This window comes from Ailuropoda melanoleuca, chromosome 2 (genome assembly GCF_002007445.2).
Source record: "Ailuropoda melanoleuca isolate Jingjing chromosome 2, ASM200744v2, whole genome shotgun sequence".
Taxonomy (NCBI): domain Eukaryota; kingdom Metazoa; phylum Chordata; class Mammalia; order Carnivora; family Ursidae; genus Ailuropoda; species Ailuropoda melanoleuca.
The window spans coordinates 33,264,093-33,285,679 of NC_048219.1; the positions used below are offsets into that span (position 1 = coordinate 33,264,093).

Consider the following 21,587-nt stretch of genomic DNA (forward strand, 5'->3'; position numbering starts at 1 on the left):
GACCAGGAAATTCCTTGTCTGATCCAGGGATCACAGCTGTATAGATAAGAACCACACAGAGTAGGAAGTTCCAAATACAGTAGGGTACAAGGGGCAATGGGAGACCCCAGGTGGTAGAGGGAGGAGAGAGTAGAGGGGAGGGAAGGGATGCAAGCAACCACAAAGGAGAGGGGGGATGGCGAGATCTGAAGAAGGTCTTAGAACATGAGCAGGTATGACCAGGATGACACCAGGTATGGTATGGTGCAGTGCAGAACGTGGCTCTGAGGTCTAGTGAAGAAAGCAAAACCAAAACAAAACCAACCTGGACTCATGTAAAGATCTAAAGTGAATATAAAAAATATCATGGTGTATCATTTAAATGCCACCCTAAAGTCTAAATAGATTTGCCTCTTGAGTGGGTGGATGGATGGGTAGATGGATGGATTGTATGAACATCCACTCAGGAAGAATTGAAAGGAAACACAGGTCGAAGGTGAGCTCTTGACTCTGAATATTAGAATCAGTGGTGTTAATAACTCCGTATTAACAAAAAAACATAAGTTCATTACTAAACAATCAAAAAATAATGGTAAGCAATTTAAAAAATTGCTGTGAATTTCTCGAAAAAGATGCAACCAGTGTTAATGTCTGTGTAGGTTTTTCCAGTCTTTCTTTTGTCTTTCCGTCTCACCCATCTGCTGCTCATCCAGCCACATCCCTACCTTCCTGCATATCTATGACCCTTCTATCCAGCCACGCATATGTCTACCCATCTCTATTTTACTAAAACAAAAATAGGCTTTTTACTATTTACTATGGTACTTTACATTTTGTAACCTAATTTTTCGAACCAATTTATGATGAGAATCCAGTTATGTCTACCTATTTTAATCAGATGTTAATAGTACTAAGAAAGCACTAAAGTTGGTATTATAATCCCCTGGGGTTTTTTGCCACAGTCAAAGATGCTTCAACGAACAGTGTTGGTCTCCTTTTGGTCCAGAGTTACAGCAGAGAGGCCACCTTTCTCTAAAGCTCGTGAGGCTCTAGGTTGATCACGCAGAACTTGAACTTGATATGGGGTCCTATTTAATCCTCTGACATAAATCAGCTGCTTCTCAAAGTGACATCCTTTCATGTCCAGTGGATCCGTCCCCACAGCAGCCAGGCGGGGTGGAGGGGCCTTTGGCAAGTGCAGACACACTGGTGAGGCACCGGCAACCACGGGCTATCTCCCACTGATAGGCTTTCATGGCCCCGGCCCTTCTGGCATCTTCACGGCGCCGTGTTTCCAAGCTGTCAGCTAATGCAGTTGCAAGGAGAGAGGATGATGATGTATGGTGTGCAGCCATGACTTCGTGACCCACAGGTGGAAAGGCAGATGCTTTTGAAATAAGACTAGTCGATGTGGCAAGAAGGAAGAGAGAGGGACCAAGCTTATTAGTAAAATAGAGCCCATCCTGCCAATTCTTTAGGTTCTTAAATATTCAATTCCCCCCCATAACTTACAGAAAAAAATGCCAACCTTTTTAGTCCAGCCAGAGGTAACTGAAGTGGTGGAAAGAGGACCGGCTTGAAGGCCAGAAGCTATAGATGCTACTGGCAGTTCTTCCACCACTAGCTGTGCGACCTGGCAAATCGCTCTCTTCTCGGTTTATTTTCCTCTATCTCTAAAATGATCATACACAGATGACGTATAAGTGTTTGAAACAATGAGTCAGTGAAAAGTCATGCATCATCCAAAAATCATTTACTGAGGGATTTTCAAGTGCCAGGGTTACACTGTGGAGCAAGGAAGACCAGCCCCTGGGTTTGGAACTTGCACTCCAGGGGCGTGCACGTAGGAGTCAGAATATAAAAATAATCAAATAGCCTGTCAAATAGTGATAAATGCTCTGGTGAAATCAAAGCAGCAGGGATGACAGAGACCAATTCAGGGCCTGGGTTGGGTTGGGGAATCAGGAGATTGTGACCTGGCAGCTAAGGTTGGAATGAGAACATAGACAAAGCCACTGGTCCAGCTGGAGAGAAGCGGTCTAGCTAAGGAAACCATCATGACAAGGCCTTGCAAGCAGAGATGAGCGTGGTGTTCAGTTAACTAAAACCATATTTACTGACTGTCCCTCTGCTAGACTCTGGGGGTGTGAGGATGAACAGGAAAAGTACAGGCTCCACCCCCACTGGGCTTAGAGTGGAAGAGATGGGCTAATAAACAGGTGATCCTGATACTGTGGTGAACAGTGACGATGAGCAGGAACTAAGAAATGTTTCTAGAAAAATGTGACAGGAGCTCTAACCGAGACCAAGAAGGTTGGGATGCCTTTCCTGAGGAAGTGAGATTGAAGCTGAGTTCAGATCAAGCAAAATGAAACAAGCCAGCATGGGACCTGAATTCTAAGCTACAATGGTCTCTCTGTCCACACCCACTCTTTTTATTTTTTTAAAGATTTTATTTATTTTTTCGACAGAGATAGAGACAGCCAACGAGAGAGGGAACACAAGCAGGGGGAGTGGGAGAGGAAGAAGCCTGCTTCTTCTTCTATGCAGGCCCATAGCGGAGGAGCCCAATGTGGGGCTCGATCCCATAACTCAGGGATCACGCCCTGAGCCGAAGGTAGACGCTCAACCGCTGTGCCACCCAGGCGCCCCCCATGCCCACCCTTTGACTGACCCATGCCTGTGATTGTGCTGGCCTCTAAGTGAACATTGGAGAAATTCTTGACTCATTTGCGGGAAGGAAGGCCAGGGCATTGCAGGAAAAATACATGAGATTCATTAAAGCATTCGATCAAACATACATTCTGTCACATTATCACTTACTGTAGCACTTCTCATACTTTGGCTCATATCAGAAACCTCTAGTGGGCTGGTTAAAACACAGAGAGGGGGTCCCAACCCTGAGTTTCTGCTTCGGGATGCTTAGGTGATGTTTGAGAATTTGCAGCTCTCACAAGTGCCCAGGTGATGGAGATGCTGCTGGTCTGGGGACCACACTTTGAGGGCTGCTGCCTTAGAGGGAGTGCTTGGCTCTCTGGGGAGGACTTTTAGGGCTATGGCAGTGTTTTCTTTTTTCTTTTCTTTTTTTTTTCCTTTTTTTTTTTTTAAGGATTTTTTATTATATTATGTTAGTCACCATACAGTACATCCCTGGTTTCTGATGTAAAGTTCGATGATTCATTACTTGCGTATAACACCCAGTGCACCACGCAATACGTGCCCTCCTTACTACCCATCACCGGTCTATCCCAATCCCCCACTCCCCTCCCCTCTGAGGCCCTCAGTTTGTTTCTCATATGGCAGTGTTTTCTAATTCTCCTCAAAGCTGGTAGAGGACAAAAGAGGGAGTAGAGCTGGAGGCAAGAGCTCTTAGTGCAGGGATCTGGGGTGGCTCTTCCAGAAGGATCCTCTCCAGCCTCGTTTCCCCTTCAGACTTTTTTTGCCAGTAGATCTGAAAGAACAACACCTACTCTTGCCGTGGCATTTGTGTTCTAATGTGTAAACAGACTTAGAATTTTTTCTTATTTTTTGCAAGAAAGGTAGCAGGGCTTTACCAAGCTAACCACGCAAGCTCCAAGCATGTATTTTTGACCTGTTCTCTTGGGTAGCTTATCCTCAGGTTTTGTTTTTTTTTTTTCTGTCCTATGGTTCCAAATGTCCATGCTAATATTCTATTGGGTCAGCTCCCCCGAGACGCCACTTTCATGGCCTCTGGGCTATGGACAACATCCAGACAAACCCACCAGGCAGCGTGTGAAATATATGATGGACGGAGCCCCGGCTTTGCAGCCATATAACTCTGGGTCTGAATTCCCAGGCCAACCACTTAGCATTGACCCTCCATGGGGGTTGCCTAACGTCTTGGAGCTTTACTAGAACAGTGGAGGACAGTCAGTAATAGCTCCACAGTATTGTTGGGAGATGGTAAACGTTAAGCCTCTGGGACATAAGAGGTGCCCAGTAGGTTAGGGACTCTTATGGCATTCTGTCATTTAAAGTGTTGCTGGGGGGCACCTGGGTGGGTTAGTTGTTAAGTGTCTGCCTTTGGCTTGGGTCATGATCCCAGGATCCTGACATTGAGGCCCACATTGGGTTCCTTGCTCAGCAGAGAGCCTACTTCTCCCTCTCCCGCTGTCTGCCACTCCCCTTGCTTGTGCTCTCTCTCTCTGTGTCAAATAAGTAAATAAAAAATCTTAAACATAAATAAATAAATAAATAAATAAATAAATAAATCGCTCCTGGACATAGAATTGCTGGCTGCAGGTCCATCACTCTCTCCCACATTTCTCCAGGCCTCAAGGGCACACAGTAGCAGATGGTGAGGCCATCACTCCATGCTTACCATACCCTCCTCCATGGCATAATTCCAGGCCCTTGACACCTTTTGCCTGGATTATTGCAGTGGCCTCTAAAGGACTCCTATGCCTCCACAACACTCCTACAGACTCGCTTCCTCATTATCATCAAGGGAATTGCTGTAAAGCAGAGGCTTGATCATGGCTGCCAAAAACCCGTCAGAGACTCTCCATCATCCAGAGCAGGGACCACAACCTGAGAGTCTGCAGAAGGCAAAAAGAAACAGAAATGAATGCCAGGACCATGAGTAGGCAATGGGGAGCAGTGGAGATTGTGGTGAACTGGAGCATGGCTGTCTAAAGACATTCAATCTCAGAATTCTATAAAATCCCCTGTGAGCCAAATAAAACTTGTCCTCATAATGAGTGTAGTCTTGGACTGCCAGCATGTGAGAGCTGGTTTAGAGTCTGAAGTTCCTTGGCCTGGCTTACAAGGATTAGCCTCCTTCTTGCTAAGCCCTGACTTAAAATTCACACAACTGTCAAACTGTTTGCAGTTCCTCTGCACATGCCCTGCTGGTCCTCAGCTCTGTACCTTGATCAAGCCTGGAATTCCTTTTCCCTAGTCTTCATTTGGCAAAATCCTGCTCATCCCTTTAAAACTCGTTTCAGGTAACACTTCCTCTAGGAAGCCCTCTTTGCACTCATTCTTGGTTCTGTCAAATGGATTATGTGCCATTTCCTGGTGCCCCAACAATATGTGCTGCTTTTTTCATCATTGCATTTATCAAGTGATTAATGAAGTTTTATCTCTTGCATCTGCCTCCCTTGCCAAGGTGTAAGCACCTAGACCATGTGTTAATCACCTTGTACGTAGCAAAAGGAGCTGTTCAAGCATTGTTAAAAGGATGAATGGGGGGGGGCAGGTGGCCCCAGAGTGGTGGTAGAGATTCTAAACAATGGCACAGAGGGTGTACCCATCAGCGACAGGCAGAAATCGGGAGAAGTACAGAACTGGTCATCCCTATCTCCCTCCCCAGGCATGAATATCATGGAAATGGGGACAATGAAAGTAACAGAACTGAGAAGCAAGAATGTCCTTGACTTGTTCTTTCAGCTATGAAAGACCATCTCTCCTTATTGCTGATTCGAATTCCAAAGGTACAATCTGACTGTCAGATTAAATCACCTCAGGCCCCAATAAGACAGCTGCCTACACCAGATGACCCCCATCAATCGGTCAGACTGCATATTGGCTGCCTTTGTGCAGGGGCTCCTCTCTGGTCCAGTTGAGGCAGGATTATGGGCTGGAAAACGTGGCACCTTCCATGGATGGGGCCTCTCTGGAGGGACTTTGAGTATGGCAGGTATTCTCTGGTCTGCATGGTGCAGGGTTCAGGGCCAACACCAAGGTGAGGCAAGCAAGGTGCCCAGGGTGCAAAATTTAAGAAGGGATTACTCTCAGGGCCAGGCCAGTGCCTTGCCTATTCCCAGTCCTGATGCGGCTGATTCTCTGCACGACTTCAAGGATGTCACTGTTTCAGTCTCTGCATCCATGAAACCAAGGGGTCAAACAATTTGGTGTGTTAGTTTCTTCCTGGCTTTGAAACTCTTTGCAATCCCCCAGAAGAATAGCTTCTCCTCCTCCATCTTACCCCTGAACTTTCCCCTTCCGACTAAGAGGGGGTCTGATCATCTCTTGGTGGGCTTCCCCAGCAAAGCTTCACTTGACTCCCAAGGGCCTGGCTCACAAGCCACTTAGCAAAGGCAGTCATGAAAGAACAACATAACATCTGTTCTGGGCCTCCACAGAGGACGTGCCTCACATTCCTCCCCTCAAAGCAAAATTGATTGGCCTTGACCTGGGGCTGCACCAGGAAGAAGTAACCCTCAGGGGTGGGTGGGGTGCCATTCGGTGCCCAGCAGAGGTCAGTGACCACATGGTCCCTGGTAGCCCTGAGGTATGAGAGGTATTTGCCTCCTCTGTTAATCACTCACAAGAGTGAGTATCTTGGGTTGAACTGACAGTTTTCATCTTAGCAGACAAAGGGGTCTAAGACTTGACTCCCACTCAGTAAGAGTCCGTATAGGTTGGTTCCTCTGAGATAGAGCCAGAGGACTGCAGAGGTAAGAAGGGAGAGCTAATAGACGGTAGCATTGAGGTGGCAAGAGGGTGTTATTCATCTAGTCCAATCTCAGATCTGATACTTGCACCCAAGCTAAGAGGATTGCGTCAGTCTTCCTCCTCCAGAGGCAGTTCATTTCACTGTTGGATGGCACAGATTATTAGAAATATCTTTTATAATGATAAGCCAAAGCACATCTCTTTGACACATTCATATGCGAGTCAGTGTGGAAGAGGAAAAAGCAAATTTCTCATCCAAATAGTTGCCCTTAAAACATTTGAAGACATTATCACACCCTACTTGAATCTCCTCTTCCCTGTGCAAAGGAAAAAATTCCCCATTCCTTTCAGTTCATCCTTCTTTGGCAAGTTTTCCAGGCACACATCCCCCTTGGCTTATCCTGGCCCCCCCTCTTCAGGAATCACAGTGCATTGGTGACCTTCACACAGTGTGGGGCCTGAACTGCACACGGTTATGCAAGTGTAGAGAGCAGATCAATCATCTCAACTCACAGATGCCGCTGGGGGATGACAGAGCCAGGACAGAGCCTGGTTCTGTAGATTTCAAGGTACCTATGGTAGATGGAGAAATACTAACAAACCAGTGAGAGAGGGTACGAGACTTTGCAAAACATGATATTTTGCATGGAATTTACCACGTGTGTACTGTCCCTCAGAGCTCACGTGGACCAAGCATCTGCACAAAGCCAGCATACCCACGATTGCAGAAACGCTGACCAACTAGATGTGCTTTCAGCTCATGGAAGCCAATGACAGTTACATGGCTAATGCTGAAAAGCAGTTGACGTAGGCTAGGGCAAAGGCCTGAATAAGGACTCAAGTCTCTGATTTATACCCATGTTGCCTAAAATGTCTTCCTTTCTTGATTACCACTGCTCAGTTTCCCTTTATACTATATTTCCAGCAAACTTACACCTACATGTGAGCTCAGTTTCCTTGGCTTTGTTTAGCCTAATATTCTGGAATAATTATTCCCTCTTTTCATATGATAACCACACTTTTAATTCTATTTTAAGTGATCTTGTGATTTTTCTCTTTAAGGTTTATATTAGTGCCATGAATTTTACACAGTATTGCTGTAGAAATGCTATTCTTGACTTGCCCCAATGGTTTCAGCTGCTACCTATATGCCGTGACATCTCCCAAACTTTCATTCCTGGAGCTTTCATCTCAAATCGAGCTGTACACTTTGCAATGGAAACTCCTTTGGGAGTCCCACGGGTACTTAAAATTCATCATCTTTCTTTCCCATCCAAACCTCGAATAAGCTACCATGATTAATGGTCCTGTGATTGCTGCCAATCAAGGCACTGTACTGCTGAGAGAGAAAATTCACATTTCTTGAGCATCCACTGTGAAGCTTAACAACAGTGCAGCACAAATATTATCCCTATTTTATAGACACGGAGACTGAGGCATGCTCTCATGTCCCACACCTGATCCTTTAACAAATGCAGTGGGCTCTGCTTTCAAAGCACACCCAGGATTCTAGTGCAGTCTTACACATTTGCAGCACAACTATCTTGGCTCTGGCCACCAACATCTCCTGCTGTGTTAATTGCAGTAGCCTCCAATGGGTCTTTCTGCTTCCATACTTGCACCTCTAATACCCATTTTTGTAAGGTCCCCAGAGAGAAGTCTTCATGTGATTCAGAGCAACTCCCCATTATATTTCCATATCACTTAAAACAATGTTCTTTTAAGGGTCCTTGAAGCCCTTCATGATATGCTGACACTTCCTATTAGAACTTTATCTCCAGCCATTCTTCCTCCCACCTCCTTCTGCTCCATCACACGGGCTTCCTAGCACTGCCACAAACACTCTGAGGCACTTTTGCCTGAGGGTCCTTGCCCTTGTTCCTCCCTCTACCTGGAATATACTTCCCCCAGAGAGCTATGTGGTTCACTCCCTCAATCCCTTCAGGATCCTGCCCAAATCTGATCTTATCTAGGAAGTTTCCCCTGACCACTCTGTACATAAACTTCACACCTCCTCTTTCTTATCCTCATCTACTCACTTTAATTTTCTTCCCCAACACATTTACAGCCAACATGCATATTATTTTTTTTTATTTGTTGTCCATCTCCTCTTACTGGAATATAAGCCTCATAAATTTATATGCTAGTAACAAAATCTGTTTTATCTTACATTTAGTAGGTGCTCAAGAAATATTCAGTGAATGAATGATTTAGAGGCAACTGGCAAAGCAGGGAGTATCCAAGATGGTATGGAATTCAGAGACCATCACCAATTAGAATTATTTGGAAGGAGGAGAGAAATTTGACCTAGAAGTGTAGGACCAGGAAGAGAGTCATGACTTCAACTATTTAAAGGCTGGCAAGCAGACTTACTCTGAATTTTCCATAAGGTAAAACTAGGACTAAAGGGTAGCTTGCCAAGTGAGCAATGGGGGTGTAGCAGGCATTCAAGACAAAAAGAATGATCTGAGCACTGTGTTGATGATAAGACATGGAAGGACATGGCTTGGTTGTTGAATACGAATCAGCTATGTGTAGCTGGAGGTGAGGGGTGATATATAAGGCCAGAAAGATGTACTGGGTGGGCTACGTGTGTCATGTTGTAGTTTTGACTTTTATTGCACTCCTTCATTAATTTATGTAAGCATCATATGCTCCACATTTAATGAACACACATTATATCCCAGGCTTTCTGCTGGGTCTTGGGAATGCAAAGCCTGAAATATAAAATCTGTCCTTAAAGGCTGGTAATGGACATTTATCAAGTTCTTAATGGCCTCTGCACATAAGAGATGCTCAAAAAATATTGAATGCCTGAATGCAGGCTAAGTTTTTCTAGTTAACTTCCATAACAATCCTATGAAACAAATGGAATTGTGCTCATTTTATAGGTGAGGAAACTAAGATTTACAGAAGTAAATTTTCAGTCCCATCTCTACACAGCTGGTTAAATTTCAAGCTATAATTTAATTCAGCTCTGACATCGTTATTTTTTTACTTTTTTGCGTTGTGCCCTCTTGTCTCCTCAAAGAAGCTCAGACTTATAAATGCCTTCATAGAGCAAAGAAGTAGAAAGAGGAGGAATGGATCTACTCTGCCTATCCAGGAGAGTTTTGAGAGAGGCTTTAAAAAATGAGTGAATCTCTTTGATCTTCTTAGTCAAATAGTTACCAAGTACTTAGAATGTGCCCAGAACTGCCTTGCTATATCAACCCTGGGAAGTAAGGGTCACCATGGTTAAATGTGCCAGCCTTGGGTTGGACCATCTGGGGTTTCAACACCAGTTTTCCCCTTGATTAGCTATGAATCTGGGCATATCATTTGATCTTGTTAGCTCTCAGTTTCCTCATCCTGAAAATGAAGATTTAAAATTGTGCCTCTCAGGGGGCACCTAACTGGCTCAGTCAGTAGAACATGTGACTCTTGATCTCAGGGTTATGAGTTCAAGCCCCATACTGAGAGTAGAGCTTACTTTAAAAAAAATTTAAACTTAGAACATTACTATAGATCCTATGGATATTAAAGGGAAATAAGGAATATTATGAATAACTCCATACCCACAATTTTGATAAACTAGATAAAATTGGCCAATTCCATGAAAGACACAACTTGCCAAAACTCATGCAAGAAGAAATAGACAATTTGAATAGGGCTATGTCTATTAAAAAATTAAATTAATAATTAATAACTTCCCAAAGCTGAAAGCACCAGGCCAGATGAGTTCAATGGTGAATTCTACCAAACATTTTAAAGAAATTATACCAATTCTGTATAATCACTTTCACAGGATAGAAGCAGAGTGAATACTTCCTAACTCATTCTATGAGGCCAGCATTACTCTAATATCAAAAACAGAAAAAGACATTACAAGAAAAAACAAACAAACTACAGACCAATATCTCTCTTGAACATAGAGGCAAAACTCCTCAACAAAATATTAGCAAATTGAATCCAACAATATATAAAAAAGAATTATATGCCAGTGCCAGGTGGAATTTATCCCAGATATACAAGGCTGGTTGAACATGAGAAAAATCAATCAATGTAATCTATCACATCAACAGGGTAAGATAGAAAAATCACATGATTACATGATCATATCAAAGATGCAGAAAAAAAATCATTTGTCAAAATCTAACACCCCTTCATGATAAAAACTCTCAGCAAACTAGGAATAGAGGGGAACTTCCCTAACCTGATAAAGAATATCTACAAAAAACCTACAGTTAGCATCTTACTTAATGGTGAGAAACTCGAAGCTTTCCCACTTTATCAAGGATGTCCCCTCTCACCACTCCTTTTCAACATCATACTGGAAGAAGCAATAAGACAAGGAAAAGGAAATAACAGATAAACAGACTGACAAGGAAAAAGCAAAACCAACTGTTCACAGATAACATGATCATCTAAGTAGAAAATCTGAAACAACAACAAAAAAACTCTAGGAACTAATAAGTAATTATTACAAAGTTGCAAAATATGAAGTCAATATACAAAAGTCAATTGTCTTCCTACATACCAGCAATGAACAGATGGAATTTGAAATGAAAAAAACAATACCATTTACATTAGGACCTGACAAAATGAAATACTTAGGTATAAATCTAACAAAATATATATAAGATCTATATGACAAAAACTATAAAACTCTGATGAAAGATATTAAAAACTAAATAAATGGAAATATCCTATCTATGTTCATAGATAGGAAGACTCAATATTGTCAAGATATTAGTTCTTTGCAAATTGATTTATAGATTCCATGCAATCCCAATAAAAATCCCAGCAAGTTATTTTTGTGATACTAACAAACTGATTCTAAAGTTGATATGCAGAAGCAACAAACCCAAAATAGCCAGTACTGAAGGAGAAGAAAAAACTTGGAAGACTGATACTACCTGAATTCAAGACTTAACTATAAAGCCACAGTAATCAAGATAGTGTGGTATTGGACACATAAGTCAATGAAACGGAATAGAGAAACTAGAAATAGACCCACATAAATATAGTCAATTGACCTCTGAGAAAGAAGCAAAGGGAATACAGTGCAGCAAATTTAGTCTTTTAAACAAATGGTGCTGGAACAAGGACATAAACATGCAAAAAAAAAAAAAATTGAACCTACACCATCCACAAAATTTAACTAAAATGGATCACAGACCTAAATGTAAAATACAAACTATAAAACTCCTAGGAGGTAACATAGGAGAAAATCTAGATGTGAGTATGTTGATGCTTTTTAGATGCCTTTTTAGATACGTCACCCAAGATATGATCCTTGAAAGAAATAATTGATAAACTGGACTTCATTAAAATTGAAAACTCTGCTCTGTGAAAGACAATATCAAGAGAATTAGAAAACAAGCCACAGACTGGGAGAAAATATCTGCAAAAGATATATCTGATAGAGAACTAGTATCCAAAATACACAAAGAACTTTTAAAACTCAACTGTAAGAAACCAAATAACCTGATTAAAAAAAAAAAAAAAAGAGCCGAGACCTTAACAGACACCTCACCAAGGAAGATCTACAGATAGCAAATGAAAAGATGCCCCACGTCATATGTCATCAGGGAACTGCAAGTTGAAACGACAATGAAATACCACTATACACCTATTAGGATGCTCCAAATCCTGCACGCTGACCACACCAGCGCTAGTGAGGATGGAGCAATGGAACTTCCATTCGTTACCATGGGAATGCAAAACAGCACAGCCACTGTGGAAGGCAGTTTGGAGGTTTCTTACAAAACTAAACGTACTCTTATCATATGATCCAGCAAATGCACTTCTTGGTTTTTAGACAAAGGATGGAAAATTTATGTCCAAACAAAAACCTGCCCATAAATGTCTATAGCAGCTTTGTTCATAACGCCAAACTTAGCAGCAATGAAGATGTCCTTCAGTAGGTGAACGGATAAACGAACTGTGTCCATCCAGACAATGGAATATTATTCAGCACTAAAAAAAGATGAGCTGTCGAGCCATAAAAAGACATGGAGGGACCTTAAATTGGTATTACAGAGCAAAAGAAACCAATCTGAAACACTACCTCCTACATGATTTCAACTATATGACAGCTGGAATAGACAAAACTATAGAGACAGTAAGAAAATCAGTGGTTGTCAGGGGTTGGGATGGTGGGGAAAGGGTGAATAGGTGGAACACGGAGAATTTTTAAAGCAGTGAAAGTACTTTGTATAATAATATAATGATGGATATATGTCATTATACATTTGTTCAAACCTGTAGAATGTACAACAGCAAAGGTAAACTGTGGACTTCGGGTAATTAGCATGTGTCAATGTAGGTTCATTCATGGCAACAAGCATACTACTCTGGTGGGGGATGTTGGTAAATGGGGAGGAGATGCATGTGGAGGGACAGGGGATATATGAGACATCTCCATAACTTCCCCTCAATTGTATCTCAAACCTTAAGCTGCTCTAAGAAAATAAAAACTTAATTTAAAAAAATGTACCTCTCATAGGAGATTATTATGAAATTAAATGAGATAAATCATATAGAATTTTTAGCAAAATTCCTGGCACAAAATAAATAATCAGTGACTCTCAGTCATGGGATGATGAAGAAAATGGTGATGAGAATATTCTGACTCTAGCTGACAAAACCAAGAACATGTCTGACTAATAAGGACCACTTAGTGGCTTCTTCTAAAAACCTATTCAGAAAACAAGCTGGACCCCAACCTTCATAGTCCCACACTGAGAAGGGCTGTGCCTTAGGAAGAGTGAGGAGGAAGTTACAGTTTCTATCCAGCCCACAAAGCTATCAAACCCAAGAAAGAGTTTGTTTTTGTCCTGTTCTAAATCCTTTTTAAATGAATTCTCCTCTTTAAGGAAATACTATGACCTTTGCCTGGGGCCTAATCGGGATGCCTATAAATGTATACATTTAAGAATATTAACGTAATGTACTTTAAAAGTTTTTCTTTGCTTTGGAATGCTGATCTATATTTTGCGCATGTCTCAACTATGCTCTGGGTGGCTGCTCTAATGTTTTTGCTGAGGCAGTGAGGGTACACCCACCCAAATGCATTTCATCTAAACATGATTTGATCTGGGACATCTTGGTAATCAGGGAAGACAAAGCAGACTGAAAGTGTGTGAGAGGCCAGTTTCCTAATGAGCTGAAATATGTTCTGTTGATGGAAACCACTCCACACAAGGCATGAGTGGGAGACAGTGGGGGGTGGGGGAAGTAGGGGTCAGGTTGTATGAGGAGGTGGGGGTTTGGTCAAGCCTTGGGTCTGTCTGGGATGCCAGTCATGAGAAAGCAAGCTTTAGCACAGATGTCTATGATGTGGAGTAACCCCACTATTTATATTTCAAAACCAGTTTCCTGGAGGGGGTGGGGTTTTTGGGAATTCACAACATGTTGTTAAGGTCAGACAATCCTTGGGACTTGGTTTTCTTCTCCCAAAATTCCATCATATTCAGTATGAGGAAAACCCAAGTAAATGACCTACTTTGACTCCTGATATAAAATGGCAAGGGAGAAGTACAAGTTATATTTATTGAAAATTAACTATGTGCTTTCCTTAATTTTTCTCTAATTATCACAGAAGAGGTTACTAGGGGTCAGAGAGAAGCAGTAATTAGTATTTGAAGTCCCAAATGTGCCAGAGGGCCCTGGGAATCTATTGGAGAAGGGAGGAGGAAGATGACTGTTTAAGTCACCTTCCAAGTTGTGGACAGGACATTAGAAACTGAACCAGGGACATGGCCGGCCAGTGAACATGGCCTATTCCAGGTCATTCCAAGGAGTTCTGCTTCAGTTCAAAGGGCTGTTCCAGGCCCCCACAGGGGTAACTTTGGAGGCCCCAAAAGACTTCCCAACCAGGATGAGAGAGGACAGGTCATTTCTTTCCCTTGAAAATGATTCAGCCAAGCCCATGAAGCCAAACTTCTGGACCAGTGAACAGAACAGTAATGCTCATTCAGCCTTCTAAAGGGGACTTTCTGTCACTTGTCCTTATTTTATATAAAATACAGCAGCCCACATTTGAATTTCAGATGAACAATGAAAGCGTTTTTGGTGTAAGTGTGTTATACATGTTACATGAGATATCCTAAAAAATGATTTATTATTTATCTGAAGTTCACATTTAACCAGGTGGCCTATATTTTTATTCGTTGTGTCTGGCAACTCCTTCCACAAGTCCCTAAACTTCCTACAAGCATGTTCCCTTCCAGATGGTGAGATGTAGTATGACAGAGCACAACTTACAAAATGGGACTAATGATAGACTATGCCACCTGGGGGGTTGTGAGCCTCCCATCACTGAGAGCTCACTTGACAGTTGCTGTTCCTTCCCTGTATCTTTAATCCCTCACTGCTCAGCTCCCGGGGATCAGGAGCATGGACCCTGAGACAGTCGACTGCTTTGAACTCAGGATCCACAGGTTGTTAGCCATATGACTTTATATTAAGTAATGGAATCTCTCCGTGTGATTCCAGTTTTCTCAACTATGAAATGGCGACAATAATAGCCATCACCTTACAAAGTTGTTCAGAAGCTTTAAAGTACTTAGATCAGTGTTTTGCCCTGGGGGAAGAAAAAAATGTTTTTATTTTCATTATCCCTTTTGTTCTTATTCCCTGTTAACCTTATGTAAAAGGCACTGGGCAGGTGAGAATCATGTCACATCAAAGCTGGGAGAGAAGTCAGAGTCTCGGACGGCTTTGCAGAACCACTGTAGTTCAGACAAGAAAAAGACTTCAGGAACATTTATTTAGTGTAGTTCGCTGGTTTTACAGATGGAGAGAAAACTCAAGGCAGAGAGGCCACAGGGCTGGCACCAAGCTTTACAGGTTGTTAAGGGTAAGGTCTTGGGGTGTAAAGGCTAATATAGATCAAAAGAACCTGAAGGAATTGAGCTAATGGTGGAGATTATTCTTTTGCCAGAATCACAGAATTACAAGGTTTTAGAGTCAGCAGGAATAGCCACGGCAAAATTTGCACCAGGGCCAGCCTGAGGCAAGATACTGACATAAAGTCCCGTGTTCTTGGGGTCCTAGTCTCAGTTTTTCCCTGTGTTTGCTACGTGTCTTTTGGCAAGTTCTCACCTTTTCTGGCCTTCAGCGTCCCTTCTGCACAAAAAGATAATCATCTGAGCTCTGTCTGCTTCCTAGGGGCTATTGCATAACCCTTGGAAGGAATGACACCCCGGCTGCCTCCCAAAAATTTACTACCCCGCTTTACCCTCATGGCCTCTCCCCAGCTCATCGAAGTGCTGCCTTCCTTCACGTCCTTGGCTTCCGGCCCTCAAAGGCATAGAATATCTGGGCCTCAACTGACCGATGACCCGCAGATTCCAGTAGGTGGGGTGAGGGTGGAGATGGCTCCTTCCTGCTTAGCCGGCTTACATTACCCATCATCAGCCTAGACACAAGCCGTGCAAAGACAGCCTCTGAGCTCAGCTCTCAAGTGATGCTTTTTGAATTAACCTTGCTAAAAAGCAAGTCTGGTCTTGGCAGTTACCAACCAAATGCTTGTGTACTGGTGTTAAACTGGTCCCCAGTCTCACTGCCATTTGTGACCTTTTACCCAGACTACTGACCCCTAGCTTTTCTGTGCCTAGTTGTCCCTGCTCAAATCCATTCTTTGCCTATCATTTTAAAATAAAATCTATTTAGGACATTGGCCTGCTTCAAACCCATCACCATTGTAGGGATTTGTTTTGTTTTGTTTTTGAAGTTCATGGATAGGCTTTAGGAATTTGTGAATACCCTGAGATGTACACTCTGGTTCTATGTGTGTGCACATTAACTTGGATCAGAGTCTCAGACCAATCTGTGACATCTTCACCCCATCCTCCCCAAAAAAGCTTGCAAACCTCCACCTCACAGGATAAAATTTGAACTCCTTACTTTGTAGGACATGCAAAGATTTTTATGATATAGTTTTAACCTACACCAGCTTTATTATGGAGTCTCTTGGTCCCAATTTTCAAACATGTCTTGCAATTTCCCTTCCCTTTGCTCAAATTGTGCCTTCTGCCTCAAATACTTCTTCCTATCCTTCCTGCTGAACTCCCTCCCCTGGTTAGGTCCTTCATAAATATTTTAACTCATTTCAAGAGTTTCCTCTGCCAGAAAGCTTCCTCTGAACTTCTGCCCCACCCCCACACTGAGAAGATGCCCCTCCTTGGGTTATGACAATGGAGATGCTTCTACCTGTCTAGAAGTGCGCTGTTCACATTGTGCTCCCATGACATGAAAGCTCTTTAAGGGTAAGACGTCATTCTTTCCCTACTCTCCTACCCTAAAGCCAGTGGTCCTTGGGGACCAGCAGCATCTGCAGCATCGACATAGACATCTGAGATCTTGCTAGTAATACAGGTTCTCAGGCCCCAACCCTGGCCTGCAGGAGGTGGTCTTGCTTTCTTCTGTAGCCTCACCTCACATCTTTCCTCCACTAACTCCCTACCCTGAGGCACCCTGGCCTGCTTTAACTTATCAGGCCAACAATCCCTTCCTGCCTCAGGCTCTGTGCTTGGACCGGGCAGAGGGATGGGAGCGAGTCACCTTCTCTGTCCTTGAGGAGAGATGGTCAAGCAGAAGAGAGGGATAGGGGCACAAAGAAACATGCAAATGACAGGAAGCAAAGTAATAGAGTTGTGCACGTGGTACAGAAGCAACAAAGATGAATTCCATTTGGGGACTTCTGTTCGGCGGTGACTTCCAACTGTTTCTACAGCTCAAATGTGTAGGTTTTCCCATTTGAACAGTCCAACACTAGTGACTTCAGTGCCATGAGCCTCAATCCCCACATTGGTAAAACAGGGGTAATGGCCACCATGAAGGGGCACGGGGCAGAGCACACATGGTGTAGGTAAGGCACACCCAAGCACAGGGCAGTCCTGTAACCAGAGCTCAGCAGGGATTAGTTTTCCCTAATTTCTGGGACAGATTCAAGTTTAGATCTTAGGGGAACCTGAAGTTCAGTGGGAAACTAAGTCTGTCCTGAAGAAGTGAGGAGTCAAGGAGCAGGCTTGAGGTTAGGCCTAAAGAGAGAGGAAATTTCCCCTCCACATTGAGAAATGTCCCTCATGTGGGTGTGGTAGCGAATGTGAAAGTGGAACCTCCCTCCTGGCCCCTGCACTTACCAGAAGGAGCAGTGGGGCTTGCAAAGCCTTACAGAAAGAGCAGCAGCTGAACAGGAACTGGGGCCACGGGTTCTGGGAAGCTGGGGGCTTCAGGGGCAGAGTCCAGCAGGCCCAGTGTTTACAAACTGCTGTAGCACCTGGACCCAGACTGTGTTCCACACAGAGAGAATTGCACGGAGCTATTGGCAGGAGTCCACCATAGATGGAAAGTTGGAGAGAATGCCAGGATCGCTTCTCCCGGCCCAGGGCTCCCAGCTCTCTAGGTGGACAGCCTCACTATGGCTGCTGGGAGGAGGTGGGAGACACAGCAGGCCCACTTGGTTAGACATTTATTCATTCATTCATTTGCTTCCAATTTCCTCATCTATGAAATGGGAAAAGGATTCCTTTCCTATCTGTTTGGAATGTATATTGTGGGGAAGGATTGCTTTGGAGATTGGATGAGATAATAAATTCAGTCATCCATTTATTTAACGTATACTAACTAAGCCTCTGTTATAATAAAAAATAGTGGACACTCACTGAGTGCCTCGTAAGTGCCAGCCACTATGCTAACTGCTTAATCTTTACAAGCACTCTGGGAGGTAGCTTCTGTTATTGCCATTTATAGATGGGGAAACTGAGGCTCAGAGAGGCGAATGTGCCTAGATCACACAGCTAGCGCAGCTGGAATTTGAGCACAAACAGACAACTAACTGGTCCTGCACTCATAGCCACAAATGGAGCCTAAGTCCTATCTCCCACACGGGGGTGGGAGATCTTCCAGGTCAGGAATTATTATCTATTAATCTCTGAATCTGTAGTGCCTAAGCCATGGCCCAGCATGTAGTAGCTCGTCGCTAAATATGAGTGGGCAACTTAGATCTAAGAACAAATCTCAGATAACGAGGTGAAATGAAGCAGTCTGGTGGGGCAGACAGGGAAGCAAACAGCATGTGATATAATAGGTAGGTGCCTACAAAGGACCCTCTGGGGTTTGTGCTGCACTGGTATGTATCAGTCAGAGTCTCAATGGCACACTGATGGCTCTTGTGGTATATTTAGAGGAGGGCTTATTTGCAAAGGGGCAGGTGTAGAAGTACATAGTAGACATAGTAAGTCATAGTAGACAGTGTAAGAGCTCAGCAGATGAACTATTCCTACAAGAGGAGGGAGAATCCTGCAGAGCTGACAACCTGAGGAGAAGCAGTGAAGGACACAGTCAGATCCGTGACCTTGCAAGGAGAGAATCAAAAGGACCCTTTCCCCTCTCTCCCTCTGGTGTCTTTCTGAAGCCCCCAGTTAGTCAGGAACCCACTTGTTGCATCGCCACAGATCACACAGCAGGGCACACAGCAGGTGAAGAATGGTGGAACATGGATCTAGAGGAACAAACAAAAGATATTCTGCACAGGCAGGAAGGATGTGCAGGTGTTTTCTGGAAAGCAGAGCTGGGAAGAGCACCCCATCGAGGAAAAGGGTGTGCAGTCATATTGTGCAGAATGTTTGGAATACTCTATGTACTTTGGTGTGGCAAAGACTTTGGGAATGAGAGATGAGTAGTAGGAAATGGGATTAGAGAGAGAGGTGGGGGCTAGGTTGTAGAGGGCTGAGTCAGGGGACTATTCTGCAGGCACTGAGAATCCACTGAAGGCTGTTAGGCAGTGGGTTTGTGTTCTGGAGCACTTCCCTTGACTGCAGAGTGGTGAATGACTCAAGCAAGGGAGAAGAGGTCTAGAGGCAAAGGAACATATTGTTGACCCTACCGCGCCAGTTCTGTAGAGATGAAGCTGAGGGTCTGATCCGGCAGGAACACGCCCTTCCTTGAGTAAGATGAAGACAGACCAGACCCTTCGACATCACAGGGCCTGGACTTACCTCCCCATGGCACACTTGTCTGCCCTCAAGGGCACACATGGAGCAGAGGTGGCCCAGTGCTAGAGATCGGAGTGAGGTCATTGTGTCTTGGGACAGTTCTGGATTCGGTTTCCTTTGGGATGGAGAAAGATTGTGGAGAAGACTTTGGGAGAGATTGCAAATCTGTAGGGGGCAAGGCTGCCTTGGCCATGCAAGAGAGAAAGGGAAGGATAGATGAGGTCCAGAGATTAAAAGGACCTGCCTTTGTTCTTAGAATGTGTGGCAGGCCATGTTCAGGGGGAGAAATGGATCCTGAAAGGAGGAAAGTGTGTGCCTCAGACACTAGGCAACAAATGGGAGGGAAACTGGGAGATCTTGTGATTGATTGCTTGCTTGCTTGCTTTTTGCCAGTGTTGAATACCACGGGGAATGGGGAGAGGCAGAGGTTGATTGCGAGAGTTTGGGAGGATTTGGGAGGATCAGAAGTAAACATTGCTGTGGAAATTAACAGCCTGAAATGCCAAGAGGTTGGGAGAACAAGCAAGAACCTCACCTGAGGTTAGAAGAAGATACATGTGTTTAGGGCACATCACAAAAGGGCTGATGTCTGGGAGGGGGCCATTTCTTAGCTTCCAGCAATTATTTTGGTGGATGATGTTTTTCTTCACCATTGAAGTCTAATTATGTCTGCATTACATGCAATAAAGTAAGTGACTGAATAATTAGATGGGTGACGGACTGGAGAAAGCACTCCCTTATGTTAGTACAGCACCAGGATGACACCTGCCATTAGCACAGGTTAAAGCCAAAAGGAGATGTACACATCTCTAACTTCTTCTTTCAAATGGCAAAACTGAGGTCCAGTGAAGGAGAAATGACTTCCCCAAACTACGTACAGACACTCCGACCTCCGTTCTTTCCTTTGATCTTCATAATGGTTTTTTAGGTCAGGATGGAGAAGACCGGTCTAGCATGGTCATTAGCAAATTTTTCCTATGAAGGGCTAGATAGGAAATATTTTATGCTTTGAGGACCCATATATGATCTCTGCCACATCTTCTTTTAAAAAAATGGTTAGGGGCACCTGGGTGGCTCAGCTGGTTGAGCATTGGAATCTTTATTTCGGCTCAGGTCATGATCTCAGGATTGTGAGATCCAGCCCCACGTCGGTCTCTGCACTCAGTGGGGACTCTCTTTGAGATTCTCTCCCTCTGTCCCTGCCCCCTGCTCACTCATGCTTTCTCTCTCTCTCTCTAAAATAGATAAATAAATCTTTTATTTTTTTTTAAAGTGGGGCTCCTGGGTGGCTCAGTCATTTGAGTGTCTGGCTCTTGCTTTTCGCTCAGGTCATGATCTCAAGGTCGTGGGATTGAACCCGGCACTGGGCTCACGTGATGGGTATGGAGTCTACTTGAGATTCTCTCTCTCCTCCATCCTCCACCCCCTGAATAAATAAATAAGTAAATAAATAAATAATAAAATAAAATGTTTAAACAGTCCTTTAAAATGTAACAACTCATCCTTAGGTTGCTGGCTGTACAAAATCAGGCCACACCAAAACAGGCCTTTTGAGTGTCGTTGTTTTTTTTTTTTCTTTCTAGTGTATTTTAAAAATCATGGCCATTGGATTTAACCTGGGTTTGAATTTTGGTTCTGCCACTAACAGGCTGTGTGACTTTTGGCAAATTACTTAAACTTCTTTCCCCTCTTTGTAAAATGACCACAACGGCCTTACCAGGTTGTTGAGAGAATGGAAAGAGATACTGCCTAGGTTTCAAACCCAACTTTGCCCTCTACTTGCAGTGTGACTCTCACTGACAAAACTCTCTGGGCCTCAGTTTCTTCATCTGAGAAATGAAGATAATAGTAGTCCCCCCTTTATATGACTTTTGTGTGGATGAAATAACACAAATGTAAAACTCATAGAATAGTGCTAACATGTATTCATTTTATGTATTATGGTTAATACTATATAAACACTTAAGGTACCTGGTACAAGACAGATGCTTGGCAAATGCTAACTATGGCAGCCATCCCCCAGCGAGAAAGCCAACTCAAAGAAATTAAGGAAGGTAGGGCCGTATTGTAAGAGCCTGGTCTTGCCAGAGTGCAGCTGCAGTTCACTCTTGATTTCTGTCCTATAGGACGAAGCGAGCATGATCGACTACATGAGAGTGAGCTCTCTCTGGCCCATATGTGGGGCTTCCCCCACTGTCAGAT

At 43.6% G+C, this 21,587-nt stretch overlaps 2 long non-coding RNA genes across 2 annotated transcripts in view; one reads left to right on the forward strand and one right to left on the reverse strand.

Annotated features, from left to right (window-relative positions):
• LOC109489303 overlaps positions 1–21,587 on the forward strand; it is a 146,230-nt gene that overhangs the window by 114,712 nt on the left and 9,931 nt on the right. The window lies entirely within an intron of this gene.
• Positions 1,241–17,588, reverse strand: LOC117800830. The gene is made up of 4 exons (XR_004623186.1): positions 17,532–17,588; positions 4,322–4,538; positions 1,508–1,652; positions 1,241–1,380 (listed from the first exon to the last, which is right to left on the reverse strand). It is a non-coding gene; the product is annotated as an uncharacterized LOC117800830 (long non-coding RNA).